Here is a 16,376-nt window from a genome sequence, read left to right as displayed (position 1 = left end):
CTTTCGAATGGAGTTTCCTCGCTTTGATGGTTCTGATGCCACATATTGGATGTTCCGGGCGGAACAGTTCTTCGAATTTTATGAGATTTTCGATCCTTTTCGGGTGAAAATCGCTGCCATTCACATGGACGGCATAGTCATTCCGTGGTTCCAAATGTTACAGAAATCTGGGGAAATCACCACATGGTCTTCATTGACTACTGCTATCCAGGCGGCTTATGGGCCCTCTGTTTTTGAATGCCCACGTTATTCACTGTTTAAACTTCAACAGCAAACCACTGTTGCGGATTACTATGCCTCATTCATCGCTTTAGCCAATCAAGTCGAAGGACTCACACCTGCTGCATTACTTGATTGCTTTCTGAGTGGCCTTACACGCGATATTCAGCGTGATATTCTTCCATGGCAACCTGACTCCTTGTCCAAGGCTGTGATGCTAGCTAGACTTTTTGAGGAGAAATATCAGGTTCCGCAGCGAACCGTGATGGGAACCACCTTTGGTACTTCAACAACTCATTATAACAGACCTCAAACAGCTGGGTTACCAGCTCCTCTTCCTCGTCCTCCTTTGTTACCTCCAGTCCCAACACCATCCACTAATACCGCCCCGTCTCAGTTGGTGCCCATGAATGGACCACCAAGGCGGCTCTCTCTCGCTGATATGCAAGCGAGGAAGGCAAAAGGTTTATGCTTTAATTGCGATGCAAGATATTCTCCGGATCATAAATGCCCAAATAAACGCTTATTGTTACTTCAGTGGGGGGAAGCGACTGAGGACAATGAGGGTTCGGACTTTGTTGTTGATCCAGATCCGGCCCAGCAAGTGGAAGACCAACTTACAAGTCTCTCTCTTAATGCCATGAATAGCTCCCTCATGTCAGGCACCTTGCGCTTTAGGGGGTCACTCCACGGCTCCCCTGTGTATATCTTGCTCGATGGCGGCAGTGACAATAACTTCATACAACCTCGGCTGGCCAAATATCTACATTTGGATGTTATCTCCTCACCATCGTTCGGGGTTATGGTTGGAAATGGTGAAACGATACACGTCGAGGGCCTGGTGCAGAACTTGCAAGTCATTGTTCAGACTCATACTCTCACATTCAGCGCTTATCTTCTTCCTATAAAGGGTGCAGAAATCATTCTGGGTGCATCGTGGTTAGCCACGCTTGGGCCCCATATCACAGATTACAGCACCCTCAGTATTCAATTTTACAATGAGGGAGCATTTATCACCTTGCAGGGTGTTTCTAATCTTCGCCCAGTTGCCACTTCTATTTCCCAGTTGCATAGATTGCACTCCACTAAAGCCATTGATAGTTGCTTCACTCTCACCATGATTCATGAGTCTGACCAATCTTCTGGAAGCTTTCTTAATGGCTGTGAAGACACTGTCTTCGAAATTCTGAATTCTATGCCTACACAATTGCAGCAGCTTTTATTAAAGCATCGGCAGGTTTTCTCCATCCCAACGGGATTGCCTCCCTCTCGATCCTATGACCATAGGATTCCCTTACTCCCACATTCCACTCCAGTGAAGGTCAGGCCATATCGTTACCCCCACAGTCAAAAATCAGAGATTGAAAAGATGGTGATCCAAATGCTTCAAGAGGGCTTAATCGAGCCTAGCACCAGCCCTTTCTCCTCACCAGTCCTTTTGGTCAAGAAGAAGGATGGAACGTGGAGGTTTTGCACAGATTATCGTGCATTAAACGCCATTACTGTGAAGGATGCATTTCCAATACCAACAGTGGATGAACTCTTAGATGAATTGCATGGAAGCTCTTATTTCTCGAAGCTCGATCTCCGCTCAGGCTATCACCAAATATTGCTGCACCCTGAGGATCGATTTAAGACAGCCTTCCGCACTCACAATGGGCATTTTCAATGGCTCGTCATGCCTTTTGGCTTATCAAACGCACCGGCAACATTTCAGGCCTTAATGAATACTATTTTTCAGTTTGCTCTCCGGCGTTTTGTCCTCGTTTTCTTCGACGATATTCTGGTTTACAGTCCTACCTGGGAACGACACCTGCAAGATTTGGAACAAGTATTACTTACCTTACATCAACATCACCTGTTTGCTAAGTTCACAAAGTGCTCTTTTGGGCTTCAAGAGGTGGAATACCTGGGCCACCTTGTGTCTTCTCAGGGGGTTCACATGGAGCAAACGAAGGTGACAGCCATTTTGAATTGGCCAACACCCACTCATGTCAAACAGTTGCGAGGCTTTCTCGGTTTGAGTGGATACTACCGGAGGTTTATTAAGCACTATGCCACTATTGCTAAACCACTGACAGATCTTCTTCGCAAGGATAGTTTTCAGTGGACTGACCAAGCAGACGACGCCTTCCTTCATCTTAAACAAGCCGTGACCACCGCCCCAGTTCTATCCTTACCAGACTTTTCTCAGCCATTCATCATCGAAACAGATGCTTCGGGGTCCGGGGTGGGAGCCGTGTTGAGCCAAAATCATCATCCGATTGCATTCCATTCAAGAAAAATGCCTCCTAGTTGGCACAACAAATCTGCATATGTCCGTGAATTATATGCTTTAACGGATGCTATTCAGAAATTCCGGCATTATTTAGTGGGCCACAAATTTGTCATCCGCACCGATCAGCAATCTCTTCGGCATCTCACTACACAGGCAATCCAAACACCGGAGCAGCAAAAATGGTTGTCCAAATTGCTGGGATTCGACTTCACTATTGAATACAAACCAGGCAAAGATAACGTCGCCGCAGATGCATTATCCCATTGTTTTGCCTTCACAACTTCATCATCTCACTGCTTCCTTATTTCTCAGATACAGTCACTGCAGCAACAGGATTCCACTCTTGCTCAAATTATTCAAGACATAAAGGCCAATAATTCCCCAGATCCAAAATTCTCTTGGCGACATGAATTATTATGGTGCAATGGCAAGATCTATGTTCCTGATAACTCTCTTCTACGGGAACAGTTGTTAGCGGAGTTTCATGCGTCTCATGTGGGGGGGCACGCAGGTACTATACGCACTTATGCTCGACTTACACAACAATTCTATTGGCCGGCCATGCGCAAATCTGTCAATGAGTTTGTCCGTCGTTGCCTCATATGTCAACAAGCTAAAGAGTCTCATACACATCCTGCGGGACTCTTGCAGCCATTATCAATTCCATAGCATCTTTGGGAAGACATCGCCATGGACTTCGTGGTTGGCTTGCCAAACTCCAGGGGTTACTCTGTTATCTTTGTCATTGTGGACCGTTTGTCCAAGTATGGACATTTTGTGCCTCTACGTGAGAATTTTAGTAGCACATCAGTGGCCGAGGCTTTTGTGGCTCATGTAGTCAAGCTGCATGGAGTACCAAAAACTATTGTCAGTGATCGTGACAAGGTGTTCACCAGCCATTTTTGGCAACATCTATTTCGCAGTATGGGCACGAAATTGGCAATGACTTCAGCATATCATCCACAATCCGATGGTCAATCTGAAGCCTTGAATAAGTGTCTGGAACAATATGTACGTTGTTTTTCATTTGAGAATCCATCCAAATGGGTCGACTTCTTACCGTGGGCGGAGTTTTCCTATAACACAGCCAAGCACACAAGCACAGGCTTCTCTCCATTCAAGGTTCTCTACGGTTGTGACCCACCACAGTTACTCTCTTACTCTGTTAATGACCAGGACCCCGCTGCAGTCACTGCTTTATTACAACAACGAGATCAGATCTTACACCAATTGAAGTCCAATCTCGCGAAGGCCCAAGATAGAATGAAACGTCTGGCTGACACCAAACGCACCGAGCTTTCGTTCGACATCGGAGAATGGGTCTTTGTCAAACTTCGACCGTATAAACAACATTCAGTTGCTCTCCGTCAGAATCACAAGCTTTCTCTTCGGTATTTTGGGCCTTTTCGGGTGGTCCAACGAATTGGGTCAGTGGCATACAAGTTGCAGCTTCCAGCGGAGGCCAGGATCCACACCGTGTTTCACATATCACTGCTGAAGCGTTGCCATGGGACTTATAGCAGCTCCAGGGTTCCTTTTCCTTTGTTAACCAATGCTTGGGGACCCATCATTCAGCCAGAACAGCTTTTACAATTTCGCCAGCTCAAACGCAACAGTGCTTGGGTTCCGCAAGTACTTGTCCAATGGACCTGCTTATCGGCAAATGATAATTCTTGGGAGGATCTCATACCCCTACAGCAGCACTATCCTTCCTTAGACCTTGGGGACAAGGTCTCTCTCAATGGGTGGGGTAATGTTATATTCCCTTACATAGTGAAAGCCAAAGAAGGACCCATTGACCAGTCAATGGAGTCAAACAAGGGGGATTCATCACCAGGTACAGTGCGTCATCCCTATGCAAGAAAGAAGAAGATCATTGGGAAGGAACAAGGGGGCAGTTCAGTGGAGCTGGAAGCTATAACATCAACTGCCATAGAACCAATAGGAAGGCGAAACGTGGGTGAAAGAATTAAAAAGGGGAATCAGCTGTACAAGGATTTTATAATGGGCTGAAGATTTGCAATATATAAGGAATGAAGGAAGGAGAGGAAGGGGGGATTGTTTTGAAGGTGAAGAACCAGCCTGGTGGTTGGGAGGTGTCGGTGGATTCTCGTCTGTTCCTGAGGATCAAGCGAAGGACTGCATCTATCTTTTGGAAGCTGCTCATTTTGTGTTACTCTAGTCAGTGATTAGAGTGTGTGGTATGGTGTTTGCTATTCCTGGTCAAGTTGCTCTCTTACTTATGTGTTTTGCTTATGAATGATGTTGGTATGTTAGTGATCTTGATGTGTAGACTCCTTATCTTGCTTGTGTGTATGTGGAGTTTTACATTGTGGTTAAACTTTTATTGACTAAGGAAGTATCTTGATGGCTCAAGAACTGGAGCTATGTTGTTAAGCTCTTGAAACACTTGTCTCATAGAAAGTCTGAGTGGGGTTCTTACTTGTGTGAGTGGTTTAAATTAATTACTGGGGGTGTTCTATAACACATAATTGTCTAATTTGATATATATATATATATATATGGTAGAATACCCCAAATGATACCTCTACTTATGTCACTATACCTTTTTAGTCCCTCTACTATAATTTGATACTTTTTAGTCCCTTTACTTGTTTGATTGGGTCAATTAAGTGTACTTGGGTAACAGAAGTTAAATTTTACCGTTTGATTTGGCTTACATGGCTTTTTTTAGATTATAATATTATTTAAAAAATATTAAAATATTAAAAAAACATTAAACAAGAAAACTGAGGTTATCTGATCATGTTTCTCTCGAACCCAGATCCAATAACCTATCTTCTTCCTCTCTTCATCCGTAATTCACACATTTGTAATTCAAATCCCTAACCCTCACCATGACTCCAAGCTCTAATCCATCAGTTAATCTCGTCATAATCATCATCTTTTCATCCCCACTCAGACGCTCTCCATCGTCCTTTACCGACACATGCCAAGTCGACTTCCTCCTCCCTCTTCGACTTCGCTTGGGATCTAAAGTGCAATAAGTAGAAGCCCTCCATACTTAAGATGAGGAAGAAGACTTATTTGTAGAAGACCTTTTTGTTGAAATTTGGAGTAATACTTAACATGTTCGAGGAAAATTGGGAAATTTGTACAAGAATCTATTATTGTTTTGATGTTTGAGTTACTAAAAATTTCTTGAATTTTGTTCAGGTTTTGCAAAAATTTGAACATTTGTATAAGAATATTTTTAATTTTTTTTCTATAAATGCAAAGTTTGGCCTGATTTTTTTTAAACTCTTGTAATGACATTGAACAGGCAACCGGAAATTATCCATTCTAATATTAACGTTCTATTTAATAGTAACAACAAAATTTACCCTAACTACAATAATGAGATTGTATATAAAGAATCATCACAGTCATTAACAATAACAACAAATTTAACAGTAACAACAAATTAACAATGTAACTTCATTAATCATCACACTGATTACAAGCAGTTTATCAATTGCACAATTTCACAAACTAAACATTGCAACTTCATTTGTGATCATAGTGATTACATAAATTCCATGTTCATTCATTCTTGACAAAATAAACAGTTTCCTGCTTAAAAAATGACATATAATTAACAAAAACAAAAAAAAAACAAAAACTGCATCCTTGCATGTCATCAAGATTGATGCCATTTCTACAGTTTCAAACCCCAAAAAAAAAAAAAACCAAGTGGATGACATCTATCCAAGACAACTATTTCATGATTTTCAGGTAAAGGGCTTTGCTTTTGTTGGAGCATCTGTTATGCTTTGTTATGTTGGACAATCCACTATTGTTTGAGATAACTAGTCATCTATTTCTCCTTTTTGAATTTTCTTTTCAGCAATAGTTCTTCTCCTGTGTTCCTGATAGTTTTAACCACCAAGAAACATATATTAGCAACAAAGAATTCAATGCTAATACTGCTAATAAAGGTTAAAACAATCATTTGAGGGTAGTAATTACAAGCAATTCATGGATGGTCAGGAAAGAATCATTGTGTACCACTTTCTTTCCAACAATAGATGCACCGGTGTGAGCACCCTAGAACACATAGTTAGTATATTTAGCAATTTCCAGAAAAATATTTATTGCACTACCCACCAAACTAACATATTTAATCATTGTGACTTATATGTTTCATCAATAAATGAATGCAGAAATTATACACTCATATAACCAACTCATTCAATAAATTAATTCATACCCTGAGAGTGATCACTAGACCATAACTAACAGATGGGTTTGCTTTTTTAGTCCTTGGTGCAACAACAACAGCTTTATTCCTTCTAGATGTTTGGCTAGCACCAACTTGTGATTTTTTTTTTTTGCCCACTTGAAGAATCAGCATGTCCTTTTGTAGGTGTCTCACCCTAATGATTATCATTTGACACCTGTACAGTGATTATGATTAGCAAATTATTTATACTGGACAGAGAAATTAATTAAGTAAAATTACTTATGCATCTCTTTGTGGACACTCTATCTTGTTGTGACCTTAAGAATGACAAAATGTGCACCTCATGACCCTGCCTTGCCTGGAAAGCCTTGTATGACTTCTACTTTGTCCTTCCAATGATTCTCTCTTCCTTTTCTTGGGAGGTCGAGCAGGCATCCTGTTGACCATAGGTGCTAGTAAAGGACCCTCTTCACTTGTTGGCCAATGCATTCTTCCTTTAACTGGATTAACATGGTGCTCATATGCCTTCAAGTAAATTTCTTGAACCAATCTGAGACATGATCAACTAGAATTGATCCTTCAAATGCTATTGATGCTAGGGCATGCTAGCAAGGAATACCACATTTGTCCCATTTCCCACAAGAACAACTCTTATTTGCTATCTTTACAACATATTCCTCTCTAACATGCAACATCAAATCATCCCAATACTTTTAGCACCATTCCACTCTACTTGCCATTTAACACATTTTTTTTTTTTTTTGTTTCCTTTTCAATTTTAGAAATTATGTTTAGGCCATAGGGGGTGTCCACTTCTTAACATGCTTTCTTTTTACTACCATCCTACTCATTACATACTGCCTAATATCCTCCAGCATAGTGATGATTGGTTTGTTTCTAACATCTAGGATGACTCCATTAAACGTCTCACACATATTATTATCTACAACCTCACGGTTAACTACATCATTAAAAAAGGAACTACACAAACCTTCAATTGGCCACTTTTCCAACAATTCATCTACAACCTTAACTCCATTCAAATTTTTCATGCTATCTAAATGTTTTTGCACTTCAGGATGGTTGGTGGATCTTGCAACACTCCAAAATAGCATTTGAAGTTCTTTCCCTTGGTGCTTCTTCCCCCATCTAGCATAGATGTGTCTAGCACACATCCTATGCTCAACAAATGGTATAAGTCCTCTCACTGCATGTATTAAACCCTACAAAGAAAAATGTGAGTTTAAAATGATAATATAGTTATCATAAAGGAAAAAATCAAATGAAAACTAACCTTCTGCATGTCACTTATAAGTGACCATCCAAGGCCCTCCCCAATATAGATGTCATCCTTTAATTGCTCAATGAACCACTTCAAGCTAGTAGTTGTTTCCTTCTTAACCACAGCCCATACTATAGAGAACATTTGGTTGTTCCCATCTCTACCCACTACAGTTAATAACTGGCTTTTCAATAGCCCTTTCAGAAAACACCCATCCAAGCCAATCACCTTTTTGCAACCAGCAATGAATCCTTCTTTGATGGATGTTAGACATACGTCTATCCTCTAAAATGTGGGTATATCCACTTGGATTCTGCCTATTTGACACAACACTGATAGTGGCTCTAGGATTGGTGGCCCTTAACTCCATGGCATAATTGTTTAGGACCTTAAAATCTTCCCTCCCTGAACTGGGCTTCAATCTTTTTAATAACCAAAAATTTTGGCATTTGTACATACCTTGTTGGTAATGAAGACCCCTAACTCCTTCCTCACCATTGATTTCAGCTGCCTTGGTTTAATAAATGGTACTACACTGATCAAATCTATAAAATTTTTGGCAACAACTTGTACTGTGACTCTCTTGTTCTTGGTGGCACTAAGAATGCATGAAAGTTCTGCCATGTAATGCTTCACCAAATACTTCTTTCTCCCATTACACCATGAGCACAATATAATACATTTACAACCTTTTGCAGAGCTCTTGGCCCATACCCTTAGTTTGTCATTTTTTGTGTATTGGAACTCAAATTGTTTCCTAGTTGAAAACTCAACAAGCACACTCTTGAACTGTTTCTCAGACATTTAAACCTAAGGACTACAAAAAAAATCTTTTTGAGGCTCGTTAGGATCATAATACAAGCTTTAGGATTTATGCCACTTTGCATCATCTGCATCAAAATCTTCACTTATGGACTGATAACTCCCAAGGTCTGAAGAGTTCATGTAGTCACTCTCATGCCCAGTTATTTTACTACTGTCAGCTATTATTTTTTTTTGAATTGCCTCTACTGTCACCATCCACAAAATTTGTAGGTTGCAATTCTCCTTCATCTTCATTGTCTTCTTCATTGTCATGACCTTGGATTTTCCTCCTCAGATCTGCATATCTCCTCAATTTATCTCTAGCCTCTTCCTTTTCTTCATCAACAGATATTCTTCATACCCTAACTCTTTAACATCCCTTGATAAGTCCCAATGACATAGTTTGTCAGGATCTACTGAAAATTCAGAAATTGCCCCATTCTTATACTTAACATCTTCCTTCAACAATGTCCCTCCATGGTGATAATTTATAAAGTACTCATCTAGGGTTACCATTCTACACCAATTTAAGAAAATGTAATTAAACCTAAAGAAAATAACAACATGGTATATAGAATTTGTAAGCTTTAATCACACTGTTCAAACTAAATTAGAAAGCCATTTAACTTAACAATGTGCTAGCCATCTAACTCAACTAGAATATTTAATTGCATAAATACTGAACAAGGCATGCTGGTCTTGCCATATTAACTCTCATGTAAGTAGTAAATTTACCTCTAATCATGATTCTAAATGAATAATGAAGAAAACTTCTAAAAGAGAATTAATTAAGAACATTCATACCAGTAAAGCATTCATCCATCATATCAAAAAAAGAAGAAAATTCATTCAAAAGAGTAAGCATCTCAGTCTAGGAAGAAAATTAATTCAAACCAAGCTAATGATTGTGCATCTCATACCAGTAAAGCATTCACATATCATTTAATCAGGAAATTAATAGATTAATACAGCTATCATTTCAGACTATGAATTAATATTGGAGCCACAACAAGTTAGACCAAGAAGAAAATTAATTCAAATGAGTAAGCTATCATCTCATTTAGTCTCGGACTATGAATTAATCAAGTAACAAATTAATTTAGCTAACAAATTCAAAACAATTTAATCAAGTAACCTTCTGCATATCCACTCACTCGGCCACTTAATGGGACCATCAATAACATGGGCAAAATTAGGAAAAAGTAAGCTACTGACTTAATTAGTGGAATAAATCTAACATTATTATAAAATTGACAAAAATGAAGCTAAAACTACTACAAATAAAATAATAGATTGGTAGATTAAATTTGACATCATTGATGTCATTTACATTATTTTTCCATCATATTTTATAGTACAATCTGACACACAAGCAGAGATTTACACATTATCTATAACACACATGGAAGAATGGGAAGCTCTAGGATCATTTATGCCATTTACAATGGTTCTCCATAGTATTAAACTATTGTTTACCTAAGTATATATCTATATATATATACATATATACATATGATGGGGAACATGTCACCAGACAATTGTGGTGGCACATATATAAAATTCATAGTGCTCTTAAATCATTGCTCATGTGAAAGCCAAAAAATTTCCCAATCATAATAGGCTAAGAAACAGTGGAGATAGTAACATGAAGATTGAATTCAATACACATTTCAAGCATACAATACTAAAATAAGGCCAGATAAACATCGTTACCTTAAACTCTTTCTTCATGACAGATCCCACGGCTCAAGAAAGTCTTCTACAAATAAGTCTTCTTCTTCATCTCAAGTTTGGAGGGCTTCTACTTACTGCATGGTTCTTGTTGCACTTCAGATCCCAGGCGAAGTCAAAGATGGAGGGGGGAGTTGACTTGGTGTGCATTGGTGAAGGGCTGTGGAGAGTCTCTGAGTGGGAATGAAAGGAGGGTGATTATGATGAGATTCATTGATGGATTAGGGCTTGTAGTTACTGTGAAGGTTAGGGATTTGAATTAAGATGCGTGGATTAAGGATGAAGAGAGGAAGAAGATAGGTTATCAGATTCGGGTTTGAGAGAAACAGGATCCGATAACCTCAGTTTTCATGTTTAATGTTTTTTTTAATGTTTTAATGTTTTTAATAATATACCTATTATAATCTATAAAAATCCATGTAAGACAAATCAGATGGTAAATTTAACTTTCGTTACCCAGGTATACTTAATTGACCCAATCGAACAAGTAAAGGGTCTAAAAATTATCAAATCATAGTTGAGGGAGTAAAAGGGCATAGTGCCATAAGTAGAGGTACATTTGGGGTATTCTACCTATATATATATATATATTAAGTCAAATATGAAGCATATTACTTGAAGTAGTGCTCCCCCATCTTTTGTTACTTTGTTTTACCACACACATAACTTAAAAAAGATAGTTTGTAAATGGATACGAGATAAGAAGCTATATATGTAAATATCTTATACATTGATTAAATGGGGAATATATTTAATGTGAATATTAGTTTTTAATTACTTTTTTTTTCCATATTAAAAAGAAAAGTATAACAACTCCATAAAAGAGATGACACATAAAGCTTCTCATTAAGGAAACTATGTGTGCCAAGGTAAAGTTGGAGTCAAGAAGGGGAAGATTTATGGTTTAGGGTTGGAGTGGACTATACTAGTTGAAAAACCAAGCTTAACTTTGTCATTTAGAAAAACAATTAACAAGATGGAAAAGAATGTAAAGGATGAATGGAATAAAAGAAAAGAAAGAAAAAGAAAAAGAAAAGGGCTAGAAACAAAGAGAGATCACATACTAGCTAAGTTTGTCGTCAATGATGCACTATTCCAACAAATAATAGAACGACTCAATTTCTCGGGTTCAATTATCAATAGTACCATTGTAAAGGGAAATGGAAAGGGTGGAAGGTGGATTAGGATGATTACTAGAATGTAGGATTATATATTTCCAACTAATATAAATTTGATTTTTTTGTTGATATTTTTTTGTTCATAATTTTAAATTTTGGATTATTGTGATCACGAATGTATATATATATATATATATATATATATGATTATATACATGCCTTTTGTGATTCCAAATAGGTTTTAATTTGTACAAATACTATATTTGTATTTATTTTTAAATTTATTATTTAAAATTTATTCGAAGTAGTAATCGACTTAGCAACTTCTTAGTTGGTGGCTAAATTCATACAAAGTTGTTTACCATTAGTGACCAATGTGGTATTTACATGATCAATCTTTATATAATGGTCTCTAGATCAATCACTATTAGTGCCCGAGTTAATGACTGCTTAATTGTTCTATTTTATATTTAGAGAGTATATTCTGGGTTTTTATTTTCACATTCTCTAAATCGATCGAAATCAACGCTTGATTTAAAGACTGCTAGAGTGGGCTCAATTTATTTTAGACACCAATTTAGCAATCAGTAGGGTGATCTCAACTTGTTAATTATTACCTATATGCAAGTAACCACTTTAGATATCAGAACATGTAGAGACCCCTATTGTGGTCACTAATATATGATTTCCAAGTCAATGAGATATTTTAGTGTTTGTAACAGTCCTCATTGAATCACTAGTTCATTCATTAAAAAATTAGCAACCAAATTTTATGTTATTCAAGGCTAATTCGGAGAAATCAAATTAGCTATTTTGCTATAGCGACAAACCAATTTTAGAAAATATTATTACAATGCAATATATGTAATAGATAATTTTTTTAATAATATTTTAATTATAGCAAAATTTGCAAATAAATGTTCATAGAACTAATTTAAAATTATTATTATTATTATTAGGTATATGTGAAATTATACTTAAATATTTAAATAATATATTGAAAGTTTTCTGCCAGATAAGGCTAACAAATCTATTATTTGTGAAACCAAGAGGGATAAAGGGGAAAAAAAGAAATGAAATAGGTAGGATTTTGTAGAAATTGCTGAGGAATTAAAAAAAAAAAAATCATATGACTATAACCACTAGATTAAAATAACTTGAAAGTTTTATTTTGGGAAATTAAGGGTTAAAGTAGGAGATAAACCCTGTTTGATTATAGCCTTAACTTCTATTATAGTAAATGAGGCATGATAGAAGGAAAATTACTGAAAGTGAGTCATTTCAATAGAGATTAGAGGGCATAAGGCTAACTATTAAACAATGAAAAATGAGCACTTTAATTATAACTCTAAAAATGAAAGTCAAGGTTTAATAAACAAATCAAAATTGCGCAATGCAAATTAAACAAAAGTTAATTAGATATTCATCCACACACACTTAGTGATGAACATTAAGAGCAAATTCGCTCTTCTGGGCACTGAATCGCTAACCAATATCTTACATGGTCTCATATTGCAATCTCCTACCATTTCCAAAGATATCATTTAGCGTTTTCAGCTGCTCAGAAAAGCATATGAGCTCCCAAGAAATCAAGAAGATTGGGACAAATTTTAATTGGAGAAAACATTTAAAGGAAAGAAGGATGGAAAAATTGCTTCATTTGATGGTGATGAGAATGAGTATGGCCTCTTTCCTCCAATGTTCATCCCTATATATGGTGCAAACAAGGGTAATTGTGGAAACCTAATAGAATCTCTCTAAATCACTATTCCTACTCTGAATTTATTTTGTTAATTAAGAATCAATAAATAGAAGTTAATCCCCTCATAAATTGTAACAATCTAAATTTATTCAATTCATAAATGAAACAAAAAGCCATTAATACAGAGTATCAGAGAATATTCGCCACATTTTGAAATAATAGGACCTAGCTTGTAACCGAAGTGTTAACAAATATTTTTAATTTTCAATAAATATTTTTACTTTCCAATTTTAGCCAAGTAGCATGATAATAAGTCAATCTTGAATGTTATACATCCTCCACACACATGACTAGTCTAGGAAGAGTCTGTCGTTGGCATATTCCACTTGTTGTATTATTTGGTAATATTTTGATTATTGAGTATGCACTATTGAAAGCGTGCACGCTAGCAAGTGCACTAGTCGTACAAGTAATAGAGTGTGCTTTAATAGCAAAGTCTATCAAATGAGAATAGGAGTACTGGATATTAACTGTCTTCTATTATTAAGCATCATAAGCATGATTTCAAGAAGAAAAAGTATAACCAAGAAAACAAGAAATCAAGAACCAAACAACACAATCTATGCCTTGGAAGGAGAACGATATCAGTGAAGATGGTGCCAAAGGAATATTTAATTATTTACTTAGGTTTAAAGTTGATTTCTAGAAAGAATCTTGATATAATCTAATTTTATTATTACTCTGAGAGAGTTTCCTATATTATGGTTGTCTTTATCTCTAAGTGACTTAAACCCTAAACTAGCATTGTTGGGAAGGCATTTCTCCCTTCTATTATTATAAATGCAATAACTTTTGCGAACCCCTCTATCTAGTAAACTGTGACCTTCCGATCTAGAGATTATGTCACCCATCATTTTAGGATTTGTAATCTTTCATAATTTAGAGTAACCTCAACTTCTATTATAGTAAATGATGCATAATGAGTAAAGTAGAAATTAATCAAAGCTGAGATTCCATTTTTGGTAGAGAATACTGGGACATAAGGTTAATATTAAACAATGAAAAGCTAGAGCACATTAATTAGAGACTCTCCCATGAAAGTCAAGGTTTAATAGAAACCAGTCAAGGTTTAGCGCAAATCACCAAAAATAGGCAGTAGATATTCATCACTTACGCTCTCAGCGAGTGAACATGAAGAGCGCATTGGCTCTTATGGGCATGTTCGAACCGCTAAACAACAATATTTTATATGATTGCATCTTACGATCTCCTACACCATTTACAAATATTTCATTTAGCATTTTCAGCGCTAGACAAAAGCATGTTGCACTCAAGCGGGTTGGGAAGGTAGACGAATTTTAGTTGGAGAAGAGATTTCAAGGAAAGGAAAGGTGAGTAGGGTGTCATTTGATGGTGATGAGAGTGAGTATGGCTCTATCCTCCAATGTTCATCCCTATATGGTGCAAACAAGAGGGTAAATTGTGAAAACCCTGATAGAGATCTTTCAAAATTCTATTCCTACTCTAAATTTATTTTTCTAAATAAGAATCAATCAATAGAAGCTAATCCCCTCATAAATTGTAACAACCTAAATTTTCTCTATTCACAAATGAAATAAACTGCCATTAATACAGTGCAGGAGAAATGGCTACCACATGTTGAAAGAAGATAGGCCCTAACACATTTTGTGTTATGAGTATTTTTTAAATCTTCAATAAGTATATTTACTTTTCAATTTTAATTTAGTGCTTGTGACAATAGAAGTCGGTGTTGAATGGTGGTGCTCTGACCTCCATACCTGAAATAGTCTAGGGAGAGATCATGATTTACCATGTTTTACTTGTTTGTATTATTTGGTAATATTTTAAATTTATTGATTATGCACTATTAAAGCATGCACTCTAACAAGTCTTCTAGTCTTACAAGTAATAGAGTGCTAATATAAAGTCATTCCACAAGGATAGGGTAATATGATCTGAACTTGTTATCTATTATCTAGCCTCATAATTATGATTTCAAGAAACTAAAGTAAAAACAAGAAAACAAGAAATCAAGAACTAAACAACACAATCTATGCCTTGAGATGAGAACGATCTAGAGTGAAGATGGTGTTTCACTATTTAATTCATTTGGGTTTAATGGTTGATTTCTAGAAAGAATCTTGATATAATCTAATTGATTATTGGATCGCAGAGGTTCCTATCTTATGGTTGTCTCTTTATCTCTAAGTATTCTTGACTAAACATGTTATTACAGCGGTGTTATCACATTACTACTATAAATGCATTAAGTTTTTGTGAAGACCTCTCTGTTTGGTCACGCGATCCGGAGGAGATTATGTCACCCATCATTTTAGGACTTGTAATCTTTTGCAATGATAGTAGTCTACCGCGTATTACGGGTTTTATTAACTTCGTCATGATCAAATTATTCCTAGCTCTAGCTAACTTCGTTCATGTCCTTGAACTGGGAGTTCTCACTAACTAAATCCTTGGAATACATATAACCATGATTGAATTATTAACATCAATGGATTTTAAATCATTGAATTTGAAATCAGGAGTTAAAATTCCACCCAACAAGGACCGAGATGGTATTTAGCCACTGCGTGACCCCTCAAAATTCCATGAGTTCATAGTTTGGTAAGCCTAAAAAGAAATAAAGAATTCATATGGAAGCTCTAAAATCTTCACGGATTGGATGATGAGATGATTTCTTCTCTAAGAACCTTGTTCTTTATCTTGATCTTACTTCAAATCCTAATCTATCTTTCCTTTAGATTAGGATCAAAACCCCATCCAAGAGAATGCCTAAAAGCTTAGGTAGTTGTGTCATAAAAGTGCCTCTAAACTCCTCTAAGAAAATTCCGACAACTTACTAGAAAACCGTTTTATCACAAGCGGAATTTTTGTAATAGGTAATGGTAGACATTCCGTCGGTAGAACTAATTAACGACAAAATGTTAGTCAGGAATAATCTGTCACTAAATATCATTTCGGTATTGCTCTTCTGTTGGTAATAATAAATTCTGTCAGTAAAATAAACAGCAATGATACAT

Source organism: Dioscorea cayenensis, chromosome 15 (assembly GCF_009730915.1).
Source record: "Dioscorea cayenensis subsp. rotundata cultivar TDr96_F1 chromosome 15, TDr96_F1_v2_PseudoChromosome.rev07_lg8_w22 25.fasta, whole genome shotgun sequence".
Taxonomy (NCBI): Eukaryota; Viridiplantae; Streptophyta; class Magnoliopsida; order Dioscoreales; family Dioscoreaceae; genus Dioscorea; species Dioscorea cayenensis.
The sequence above is the reverse complement of the archived record's forward strand: the minus strand, read 5'-3'. Positions refer to the sequence as shown.